Genomic DNA, 12492 nt, shown 5'->3' with positions numbered 1-12492 from the left:
TTTGAATTTCTGTGTAGTGATGGCCGATTTTCATTCGAATAATCGATTAATCGATTAACGGACCGAAAAGTAAAATATTTGTAATCGGTTATATCTTGCCGATATAAGCATTAACATCTCCAGAGGATCTTCACCGATCGTTTCAAGCATGTGCTGCACTCTCATTGGTGGAAAAATGGCAGAACAGCGAACAAAAATAATCGATTAGTTGTTAATCGAGTATTTAAAAAATAGGACATCTCTGATTTTGGTGTCATTGTTTTGATAAAAATGAGCGCAAATTCCATCTCTACTGAGGGGGCAGCAAAACCACAAAATTACCTTGAATACGGGGGGTATTCATTGGATGAAAGGGACCGTGAAAGAGGACACTAAAATTGAAAGTTTTTCTTCCGACAGTTTCATCTTTGGGGACACCCCTCACCATTCCTCTCCAAAGGGGGAATTTGGTAAAGAGTAGGGCTACTATATGGTATCCTAAAGGAGGACAATGTCCTCCTTTTTCAATAATTTTTCTACATCCTCCTTTTGTCCGAAAATATCCTCCATTTTAAACCTTGCATTTTTTCCAGTAAAATATTCATAAAATTGTTGTCAAAGAGCGTTGTTTGCAGAGCTTATTTATTTAAATATGTCGCAACCTCATCACTAGCGTGCACAGGAATCTTGTTAAGGAGGGGCATTTTTTTTTCTATGGTGCATTTAATCTGGGGATGAGGAGTACTCCAAAGTGCGTGATAGATGGTGCTGTCCACCCACCACTGTTTCCCTACTGTTTAAATTAGCAAATTTTATTGATTGTTCCGGTGGTGGTTCATCTTCTTCAATGCAAACTGCGGAAATTGGCAATTTAATCGCATCGACGATGATGAACCGTCCCAAAGTACCGTCAGTCGGGGTGACAGAAAATGATGCCGAACATTCAACATGTTTTAAAGATGATATAAGAGACAAACCCAAATTTATTACAACGCACATAAACAGCTGTAACTTTTAAACCACGGTAACAAATGACTTGAAATATTCAGAGAAGATTCTTAAGCGAATTTTTAGTAAGACAACAAAAGACCAAGATTCAATGGCAAACTAATAACCACTTTTCAATTAGGGAATCCAAAAGCTGTCTTTAAACGTTGTACAGTTGCGAAAAAGTCCATCCTCAGAATACCTTGAGGTTCTTCTCGAAATTTTTAGAACTCTATGAGTTTTTTTGAAATTCTTCTCAGAAGTCCTTTGGAATTATTTTTAGAACTCTTCTTGACTTTTACTTCTTGAACACCTTGGAACTGAAATTCCCTAAGAGTTTCAGAAGAATTTCCTCAAAAAAATGTCCATGGAATGAGCATGGAATGAGCTACTCCCTTGAAATTTTCCGCAAAATCCCTTTGGAATTTCACTCAAAATTTAATTTTCTCGGTATTCTTTTCGGAATTTTCTTGGAACTATCTGCAGGATTAACTAGAAATTAAACGCAGAACTTTCTTGGAATACTCCCCAGAAATCCTTTGGAACTGTCCTCAGAATTCAATATCCTTGAGGTTCTTCTCGGATTTTTTTAGAACTCTCCTACTACTACTGGAATTATATTTAGAACTGATTTTTTTTTCCAGAACACATTGGAATTGAATGAGCTAGAAATTTTCCTCGGAATTTGCTTGAAATTTGGCTTAAAATACCTTAGAAATTATACTCAAAATTGGATTTTCTCGGTATTCTTTTCGAAATTGTCTTGGAACTATCTGCAAAATGCACTAAAAATTATCTGCAGAATTTTCTTTGAATTCTCCCCAGAAATATTTTGGAACTGTCATAAGAATTCAATATCCTTGAGATTCTTCTCGGAATGTTTTAAAACTTTTTTTTCTCAGAACACCTTGGAACTGAAGTTCCTCTAAAGTTTCAGAAAAATTTCCTCTGCATTCTCCAGAAAGTCTTCCCAGAATGAGCTTGAAATTATCCTCGTAACTCCATTGAAATTTTTCTCAACATCCCTTTGAAATTTAATTGAAAATTTGATTCTCTCGGTATTCTTTTCGAAATTATCTTGGAACTATCAGCAGGATTCAATAGAAATTACAGGGCTGTTACAACAGGCGCGGATTTCGCGAATTTCGCGAATTTCGCGATTTTCGTGGATTTATCGCGGATTTGAACTTTCAGTCGCGAAAATCGCGGAAACATTAAATGATGTCGCGAAAATCGCGAAGGGACTGATGTGCTGTCACAAAAATTGTGGAATTCATTGTAACCTTTCCATCCCGGATTATTTTGCTGTCATCAATTTTGTTGTTCATTTGGCTATCATTTTTTTACCGATTCAAACCAAACACCCTGCAAAAAATCGAGAAATGGTCTCAATTCCATAAGTCACACCGGATTTACACGGAAATTCCGTGAGGTCTGTCCAATGAGAGACATTTTCATGTTTTTATTTATTTCCAATATGAACATAGCATTTTTCGATGTCAAATCATAAACGAATCGTATATATGCGGGTAATTACCATGTATACCGGATATTATAGGTTCTCCAAATCGTCCTGGAGTTCAGTTAATTTGTTCAACTATATCAACCAAGACTGCAATAATGTCTGTAGTATCGAAATGTGTCCAAACAGATTCAAAGTGTCTATGTCGATTGTGCTCGACCTATTGCTACGTATACAAAATGTTATAGGTTCTGAAATCATTATTGAGATCAGATTGTTTCTACTAAATCACCCAAGCCTAATTCAATATCTGTAGTATCGAAATATGTCCAAATAAATTTGCAGTGTCTATGTGGATCATGCCAACCTATATTCGTGTATGCCAAATATTTCCTAAGGATTTCCAAATCGATATTTCGATACTACAGATCATAGATCATCTGGTATACGTGGAAATAATTAAACATTATCCATATAGCCACTACGAATCTGTTTGGACATAATTCGATACTACAGACTGTATCCCAGTCATGGTTGATCTAGTAGAATAAATCATCTGAACTCCAGAACGATTTGGAGAACTTAAAACATCTGGTATACATGGCAATAGCTCATGCATGATTCACATAGACACTGTGCATCTGTCTGGAAATATTTCGATTTAAAGACATTGTCCCAATCTCGGTTGATCTAGTAGATCAAATTATCTGAATTCCAGGACGATTTGAAGAATTTACATCTGGATTACTCGGAAATAGATCATGCATGATCCACATAGACACTTTGAAACTGATTGGACATTTTTCGATAATACAGACATTATTGCAGTTTTGGTTGATCTAGTAGAAAAAATCAAATTTGTAAAACCTATAATTTCCAGTACACATAGTAATAAGTCGTGCATGATCCACAAAGTCACAAATATATTATTCGGTTATGATTTGCCAACGAAAATACAATGTCTCACCATTCCCCAGACTCCAAAGAATATCTGTGTAAATACAGAACCGTGACGTGACCAAGAAGTGTGACTTAGGAAACTCTGGTAATTTCTCGATTATGTGCAGGGTGTTTGGTTTGAATTGGTCAAAAATTAGAGCCAAATTAACTACAACATTTGGGACAGCAAAATACGTCAGAGACGCAAAGGTTAACTTTCAAGAAAATTTGCATTTCAAATGAACATGCATTTTTTTAAATAATGCTTCATCAAATCTAGGCCTGTATTATTCAATAGAAACATTCATAAACTAGGGGGCGACCCCGGCGTAGTGGTTAACATTCATACCTCTCACGCTGAAGTCACGAGTTCAAATCTCACCCCCGGACAAGTCACGAATGGCTCAAGAGTGTTAAAGTGACCATAATAATAATAATAAAAAAAACATTCATAAATAACTGAATTTTTTTTCAAAGGATACAAACGATACTCCCTTAGCTCAGTCGGTAAAGGCACAGCTACAAAGCGAGGCCATGCTGGAGGCAACTGAGTTCGATTCCCGTTTGGTCTGTTAATTTTTCGGGTTGGCAAATTTCTCTACTTCCTTGGGCATAGAATGGTACAGGCATAGAAAGCTCTCAAATCAATGTGAAGGTACTTCAAAAACCACTAAGTTCAGAGCAGGCAAAATCTTATATGCTATATGCAATAAGCTTGAAATGCCATGTAGTAGTATACAAATCAAGAGCCACATGTGAAAAGGGCATACAAGCTTTTTGTAAACAAACCTTTGTAGGCCCTTTTCTCGCCAACCGAGTGTCGCCCACGCAAACCAGCAATATCATCGGGAAGGGGAAAGTGTCCCCTACACGGTGATGTTAAAAGTTTCCGTTGGTGTCATATGGGTGGCGAGAAAAGGGCATAAGAAGGTTTGTCAACAAAAAGCTTGTATGCCCTTTTCACATGTTGTTCTGGAAATGGTATTTTTAGGCAATGAAAACAGTTTTTTTTTTGTCGCGGATTAGAATTTGAAGTCGCGGATTTCTTTTGAGAAATCGCGGATTTCGCGGATCAAATTTAGAAAATATTGTAACAGCCCTGAAATTATTCGCAGAATTTTCATGGAATCATCCCCAAAAATCTTTTCTTTTAGAACTGTCCTCAGAATTCAATATCCTTGAGGTTCTTCTCGGAAATCAAGTTTAAGTTGTCCGCCCATTCACCAAATCGTTGTAGTTTTTCCACCAAACATTTTCAATAAAGCTTGCCCCTCCATTCACTAGAACTGTGCAATTTTTACATCAGGCCTCTCCATGCAGCAGCTTGTTGCAAATCTTACACCAGAAATTTTCAATACAAACTTGCCACCAGAAAATTTCAATTGATCAGAACGATGCAATTTTACCACCGTTAATGTTCAATAAAAATTGCTTCTCCAATCTTCTGATTGGTGCAGATTTCCTTTTTCCATTTTCCACCAGACATTTTCAATATAGCTTGCTTCTCCTATCATCAGAATGTTGCAGGTTTTCCACCAAATAAAGCTTGCCCCTATTTTTAGATTTTTCATCATAAATTTTCAGTAATGCAGCTTCTTTCCAATCATCAGAATGGTGAAAATTTTACACCAGAAATTATTATTAAAGTTTGTTTCTCTATTCAGCACAAGGATGCAAATTTAAGACCAAATGTTTTCCAAAAATCTTGCCAATCCGTTTACTAGAACGGTACAGATTTTCCACCAGAATTTTTCAATAAAGCTTAATTTTAAATAAAGCTTGTGCCTTCATTTACCAAACAAGTGCAAGTTTTTCACCAGAAATATTCCGCTCATTTTATTTATCAGCGCGATGCTAATTTTGCACCAGAAATGTTCAATAAAGCATGCTACTCCATTCACCAGAACGGTACACCAAAAATTGTCAGTGAAGTTTATTTCACAATGCACCTTTGAGGTGCAATTTTCAGGCTTTGCCTCTTCATGTACCAGAATGCTGCAAATTTTCCACCATAAATTTTCAATGAAGCTTGCATTCATAAGAACGATGCAAATTATGCACCACAAAAATGAATAAACCTTGCTTCTACATTCACCGCAGTGTAGCGAACTTTCCACCAGACATTTTCAGTTAAATGCGCACCTCCAAATTTTTAGCGTGATTCAATTTTTCAGTTTTCATTTTGATTAGTCCCTCCTTGCACCACCTTGATGATATTTTTACACCAGAAATATTCAATATAAAGCTTTATCTTCGATTTACCACCACGAAGGTGATTTTTTTCAACCTTAATTTTACCCTCTTCTTTAAAACCTCAATGAACCACATTGAAAAAAAAAATACACCAGAAATATTTTGTATGCACCACTGTGGTGCAAAAATGCACTGTGTTGCAACCAAAAAAATCATTGAAGTTTGTCCCTTCATGCACCTAGGTGATGCAATTTTCAGGGATCATCTCAAAGGAATTGATGCAATAAAAGGTTTTCAGTGCTCTTATTTTATGAAATGAAGTTATTTTACCTTCAAAACAAGTTATCAAGAAATCAAGTTATTTTATATCATAATTTTGTAAATGTGGAAATAAAATACTTATTTATAAAAGGAGGGGCAAGTGCCCCACCTTGCCCCACCCTGTGCACGCCAGTACCTCATCTTATCTGGCAAATGCCATTCGATGGTTGGACTAGGAGTAAACTACTGCTGTCAATCCCCTACATTTAGGCTGCGGTTCATTTGGTGAATGTTTACTTATATTTGAATTTGACATGACAGATGGGAAATTTTCAAATAAACTTACTTTTCTACCAGACCAGTCCAATCTATTTCAGACAAACCAGGAATTAATTTTGACAAATAATTTCTCGAAAATCGGACAACAACAGAGGGATTTATAATTTATTTTACTAAAATTTGACATTTCGAAAATAAATTATAATGTTCGAAAATCGTGTGATTTTCGAGAGGGTGTTTGTCAAAATTGATTCCTGGTCTGCCAGAAATAAGTCTGGTACACTAGCAGGTTCATTTGAAAATTTCCTATCTGTCAAATTTAAGTTAAAATTCACCAAATGGAACACTGCCACACAGATTGAATCTAACATGTGTTCGATTTTGACGTTCTGGTTCTATGGGATTTCAGGTATTTTGTTTAGGCCGCTGCCATATTGAGACCGAAGAGGCACGCGAAGCGTGAAATCGAATGTAAGGAATAATATCAATAATAGGATTTTTTGTAAAGAACGCTAAGCGTGCCTCTTCGCTCCCACTATGGCAGCGGCCTTAAGAGTCCTATGCTGAATCAATGGTAAAATTAACAGGTTGCTTAGATGTTTCATGTTGATATCAATCAACGATGACTGTTTATTAATTTATTTGATAAGGCTCAACCGAATTAACTTTACAGAGCCGAGGATTCGTGGTCACTATACAATACATCTTAAAACTATAGTCAAAAGGTACAACACAATAAACACTTTATCTTCCGCTATCCAAAAAGCCTCCTCCATCAGAACTGGAGCCGCTTCCAGTAGTTTCATTGTATGGCAAATTGTTGTACGCCAACGAGGGTCAGAGCGCATCCATTGCAGCAATGGACGCAAAACGTGGTCAGCACTCACACACTCATCACGAAACGGTTGCTTTCCAAAGTCGACGACGCATCGACCGAAAGAACTGCTGATGAAAATGAGGAGGACCACACAATGGTTGCTGCCGAGAAAACAGACGATCGCGTAGCACACATCGAGAGTGGCCTGCTTTTGTCGACAGCCGAGTAAACACTGAATCAACGATGACATGGATCCTGATTTCGATAAAACTTGGGATGATTTTAAGGCTGTAAAGCTGTAGTTTTCATGCAAATCAGCTAGACTAGTTCATTTCCAAGTATCAAAAATGAATTAATCATTTTGTTCGACCATTTTCCACAGAGATGGCGCTGTTTCGCTGGTAGGAAATGATAAAAATCCCCATATAAAAATTGAGAGAAGTGGGAATAATTCGCTTTCGGTGCATATTCAGGTCAAAAAAAAGAAAACGACAACCTAAAGAAATGAATCAGGGACTTTATCGTTCAGTTTTTTCCGGGAAATTATTGTTAAACAAGCTACAATTAATTAAAAATTATTTTTCCCCATACAGTTTTACCTGCTTTACTGCCAGTTCCCAGAGAGCCAAAAAATTCAAATTTGAGAGAGAAAATTTGCTCTCACGAACTCAATCACTCAACATACCATGTATTTTGTGACACTCGTTTTGTGATTTCCCTTTCACAGATTACAAAAGATAGTACCTGACACTACAAAACATGTCTGGTACCTCTATATATGCATTTACTTTAACATTTGAAATCCCTCCTTTTTTATATATTCTGCGCAAAAGATACTGTATGCCCCGCCCCATACATAAAATTCGGCGGGAAATTTTGTGAGGGGTGAGCTATTTTGTGTGCAGAATGTGTAAAAAAGGAGGGACTTCGAATGTTAATCTAAATGCATATATAGAGGTACCAGACATGTTTTGCACTGCGATTCTCTGCTTGAACGTCAAGCAGTACAGTTCGGTCTTTGCTCGCTCTGTCGAGTTGTTCTAAAGTTTCTAGTTTGTTCCAAACATTCGCAGTTTAATCGCGTCGTCAGTAGTGTCGGTCGCTTCGTGTGATGGGAAGACAGCGCTCCCGGAGCAGGCTCCGAGAGAAAACGGAGAAGAAGAACAGCGGTGAGGGTAGCTTGAGTGTACCTATTTCGAATAGGTACGCTACTCTTCCCACCGATGTAGGGAATCCCACCTCAGCCACGGTGAAGCGGTCTAAGAAGAGGAAGAAAAATCAAGGCCAGTCCGATGGTGCGAGTGGACGGGACGATGCCACCGCGACGAACGTCAGCGTCATTGGTGATTTCGGCGACGCCGTCGACAACGAAACTGCTGCCAGCCCGAGTGCAGCAAAAATGAAGCTTCCTCCACTGGTGGTGAAGCAAGTCCCACTCAACACGCTGATTGGCGATCTTTCATCGCTGGGCGTTGCAGCTGAGTTTAAGCTCGGCAGGATCGGCACCAAGGTGATGCTCCGAACCACAGCGGAGTACGAAGTGGCCGTGAAATATCTGAAGGATACCAAGGTGGAATTCTTCACGCACGACATCCCCGGTGAGAAGCCCTTCAAGGTAGTCATCAGGGGTCTACCAAACTTCGACCCCAAGATGGTCGAAGCCGAAATCAACCGGTACAAGCTAGCCCCAATCGCTGTCTTCCGAATGACAAGGAGAGATGAAAACGTGAAGACGTACCCGGATTGTCTTTTCCTGGTGCACTTCCAGAAAGGGACGGTGACGCTCAATGCGCTACAAGCCATCCGATCGATCTACTCCATCATCGTACGGTGGTAGCCATACCGTGGTGGTCATCGTGACGTAACGCAGTGTCAGAGGTGCCTCAATTTTGGACACGGTACCCGCAACTGCAACATCAAGCCACGCTGCAGCAACTGCGCTCAAGAACACGCCACTTCCAACTGCCCTGCCGTGGCGATAAAATGCGCTAACTGTGGTGGTGCACATCAAGGCTCTGACAGACAGTGCTCCAAACGCGAGGACTTCAAACGCATCCGAAAGCTGGCGTCAAACAACAATCAACCAGGACGAAAGAAGGACAAAACCCCATCATTCAGGACGGAGGATTTTCCGCCTCTTCATGCTCCCCAGCAAAGGCAAGCGAATTCGCGGGTGCAACCCGCCCCCCCTCAAGAAGCTTCCGGTGATTCTGCTGGTCAAAGCTCTCCATCCCCCCCTGGATTCTGGAGACAACCAACAGCGCAAAACAACAACCCCGATCTGTTCTCAGCGGATGAACTGATGGAAATTTTCGTCAACATGTCCGGTGCTCTTCGTAAGTGCCGCAATAAGCCCGAACAGACCCAAGTGCTCGGTAAGTTCATCATCCAGTATGGCGTCTAAATCGCTAACTATCGTCACCTGGAATGCTTGCTCTGTAAGAGCAAAAAAGATTGAGCTTGCCGACTTCCTCCGCAAGCACAGCATCGACGTGGGCCTTCTAACCGAGACCCATCTAAAGTCCGGCGACAGCTTCTGGTTGCCTGACCACAACATTATCCGGCTTGATCGCACCAGCTCCAGGGGGGGTGGTGTTGCGGTCGTCGTCAAGAAAGGAATAAAATACCACACTCTGTCCCATATCCGCACCTCTATCATCGAGGCCCTTGGTGTGGAGGTAGAGTCGTCGACTGGATACGTCCAGTTCATTGCCGTCTACTGCCCTCGACAGTGTGCCGCCAGCAGTGGACTAGCGGCTAAATTCAAGAAGGACCTGTCCACCATCACCCGTACCGGCTCCCGCTTCGTAGTTGGAGGAGATCTGAATGCTCGCCATGAGGCCTGGCGGAACTACCAGCAGAACCAGAACGGTCGTCTCCTGTTCGACCACTCACAGCATGGGCTGTACTCCGTTTGGTTTTCGGATGAACCAACATTCATCTCACCAGCGGGCAACCCATCGACGCTAGACCTGTTCCTGACAAATATCGGCTTGTCCAAGCCGGTAGCCTTGAACGAACTCAGCTCCGACCACCAACCGGTGGTGGCTGAACTGGGCTGCAACGTGGCTCCTGCTTCAAGCCTGCGCAAGGACTACCATCGCGTAAACTGGGCCCAGTTTGGACGCGTGGTAGACAGGCACATCATCGACAACCCGCCGCTTGACACCGTTGAGGACATCGACCGAGCGTTGGAGGGACTCCACCAAGCCATAACCGTGGCTGACGAGGCGTGCGTCCGACGAGTTCCTGTGAGGGGTAAGTTTATTGCCATTGATTCCCACACCCAACTTTTGATTCGCCTGAGAAATGTTCGTAGACGCCAGTTTCAGAGGACTGGAGATCTGGGCAAAAAACGTGAAATGGCTGATCTGAACAGACAGATTGCTTCCAGAATGGACTCACTCCGAAATGAAAGTTTCGGGCGTGTTGTCCAGAATCTGGACGACCGCTCCAGACCATTCTGGAAGGTAGCCAAGGTCCTGAAAACTCATCCCAAACCCATTCCACCTCTCAGAGTCGAAAATGATGACGATCGGCTTTTAATCACCCCACAGGAGAAAGCAAATGCGATCGGCGAGCATGTCGCTTCATCGCATTTGCTTGGCTCGAATATCCAAAGTCCGCTCGAAGATCAGGTTGCGGAAAGCGTTCAAAACCTAGATGCCTCCCCTTGTGTCGTGCTTCCGGCGGATATGATTACAGTACAACAAATTTGCTCAGCGCTGAAATGCACCAAGAACATGAAGGCTCCCGGGTTTGACGGTATATTCAACTTGATCTTGAAGAGACTCAGCATGAAAGTGCAGTCTCTTCTAACCGCAATCTTCAACAGATGTTTGGAACTGCACTACTTTCCAAGCATCTGGAAAGTAGCAAAAATCATACCAATCCGCAAACCCGGTAAGGATCCAACATTGCCTTCAAGCTACAGACCAATCAGCCTCCTTTCAGCGCTGAGCAAATTGTTCGAGAAACTCATTCTCAATCGTTTGCTCAAGTTTGTCGAGGAAAATAACATTCTCCTTCCGGAACAGTTTGGATTCAGAAAGGGGCACTCCACCAATCATCAGCTAGTACGGGTGATGAATAACATCCGAAGTAACAAAGCTGTATCCAAGTCCACAGCCATGGCCTTGTTAGACGTTGAAAAGGCGTTTGACAATGTTTGGCATGACGGACTTGTGTACAAGCTTTGTAACTTCAACTTCCCATTACATCTGGTTAAAATCACCCGTAACTACCTTCAGCAAAGGTCGTTTAAGGTATCGTTGAATGGTTGTCTTTCCGACACGTTTTCCATCCCAGCAGGAGTTCCGCAAGGAAGTCTGCTGGGCCCCTTGCTTTACAGCATTTATACTTCCGACATTCCTCCCCTCGGTGACGGTTGCGTGTTCTTCCTGTTCGCAGATGATACCGCAATAGCCGTCAAAGGAAGGATGCCTCGCGAAATAACGAACAAACTTCAACGATGCCTTAACGCCTTTGCTGATTATGCCACCACGTGGAAAATTAAAATCAATCCCTCCAAAACACAAGCGATCATGTTCCTACATCGGCAATCGCCCAAACTGAAACCGGCTCCATCTTGTACTGTAATCATGGATGGCACAAGGGTTGAGTGGTCCGCCGAAGTAACCTATCTCGGGATGTTGTTCGATGAAAAGCTCCTCTTCCGTCCGCATGTAGAGAAAACAGTAGTCAAGTGTTCTGCCTTGGTTAGGTGTCTGTATCCGCTGATTTGCCGCAGATCTCGCCTCTCAAGGGTAAACAAACTGGCCGTCTACAAACAAATCATAGCACCTGCGATCCTCTACGCAGCTCCGGTGTGGGAATCATGTGCACAGACTCACAGGAACAAAATTCAGGTCGCTCAGAATAGAGTGCTGAGGATGGTTCTTGATCGTCCTTTCGACACTAGAATAACAAATTTACACGACGTAGGGGGCGACCCCGGCGTAGTGGTTAACATCCATACCTCTCACGCCAAAGTCACGAGTTCAAATCTCACCCCCGGACAAGTCACGAATGACCCAAGAGTGTTAAAGTGACTATAATAAAAAAAAAAAAAAAAAAAAAAAAAAAAAAAAAAAAAAAAATTTACACGAAGAGGCAGGAATTGCCAAAATAGATTCAAGAATTAACTAAATTAAGACTAAATTTGCAGAAAAATGTAATTTATCAGAACATGCTTTGATAAGCAACTTGTATATAGTAGGTTAGGTGTATATAGTAGCTGTAGGTTAGTTGTAGTTGTAAATAGTAGTTATAAGTAGCCTCCTTTTTCCAATTCAAATCAAACCAATCCCACCAAGGTGGTCATTCTTTAAACAGGCCTGATAGGACTAGGAACTGTAATTAATAATAATTAAAATTTCAAAATAACTAAAGTTGAAAAGACGCATCTGTGTCACTTGATAAGTAATACTTGTAAACCACACAAATTCAAGAAATATAGATCATTTAACTCATTTAACTGTTTTGCACTGCAGTGTCCTCTGTGAACAATTAATGGAAAACATTTTGTGCGTAGTTTTCCGTAGATGTCACCGCAAACAACAGCAGTGACATCTGA

Source organism: Ochlerotatus camptorhynchus, unplaced genomic scaffold (genome assembly GCF_037179485.1).
Source record: "Ochlerotatus camptorhynchus isolate MF236.1 unplaced genomic scaffold, CSIRO-AGI_Acam_v1.1 ptg000312l, whole genome shotgun sequence".
Taxonomy (NCBI): domain Eukaryota; kingdom Metazoa; phylum Arthropoda; class Insecta; order Diptera; family Culicidae; genus Ochlerotatus; species Ochlerotatus camptorhynchus.
The sequence above is the reverse complement of the archived record's forward strand: the minus strand, read 5'-3'. Positions refer to the sequence as shown.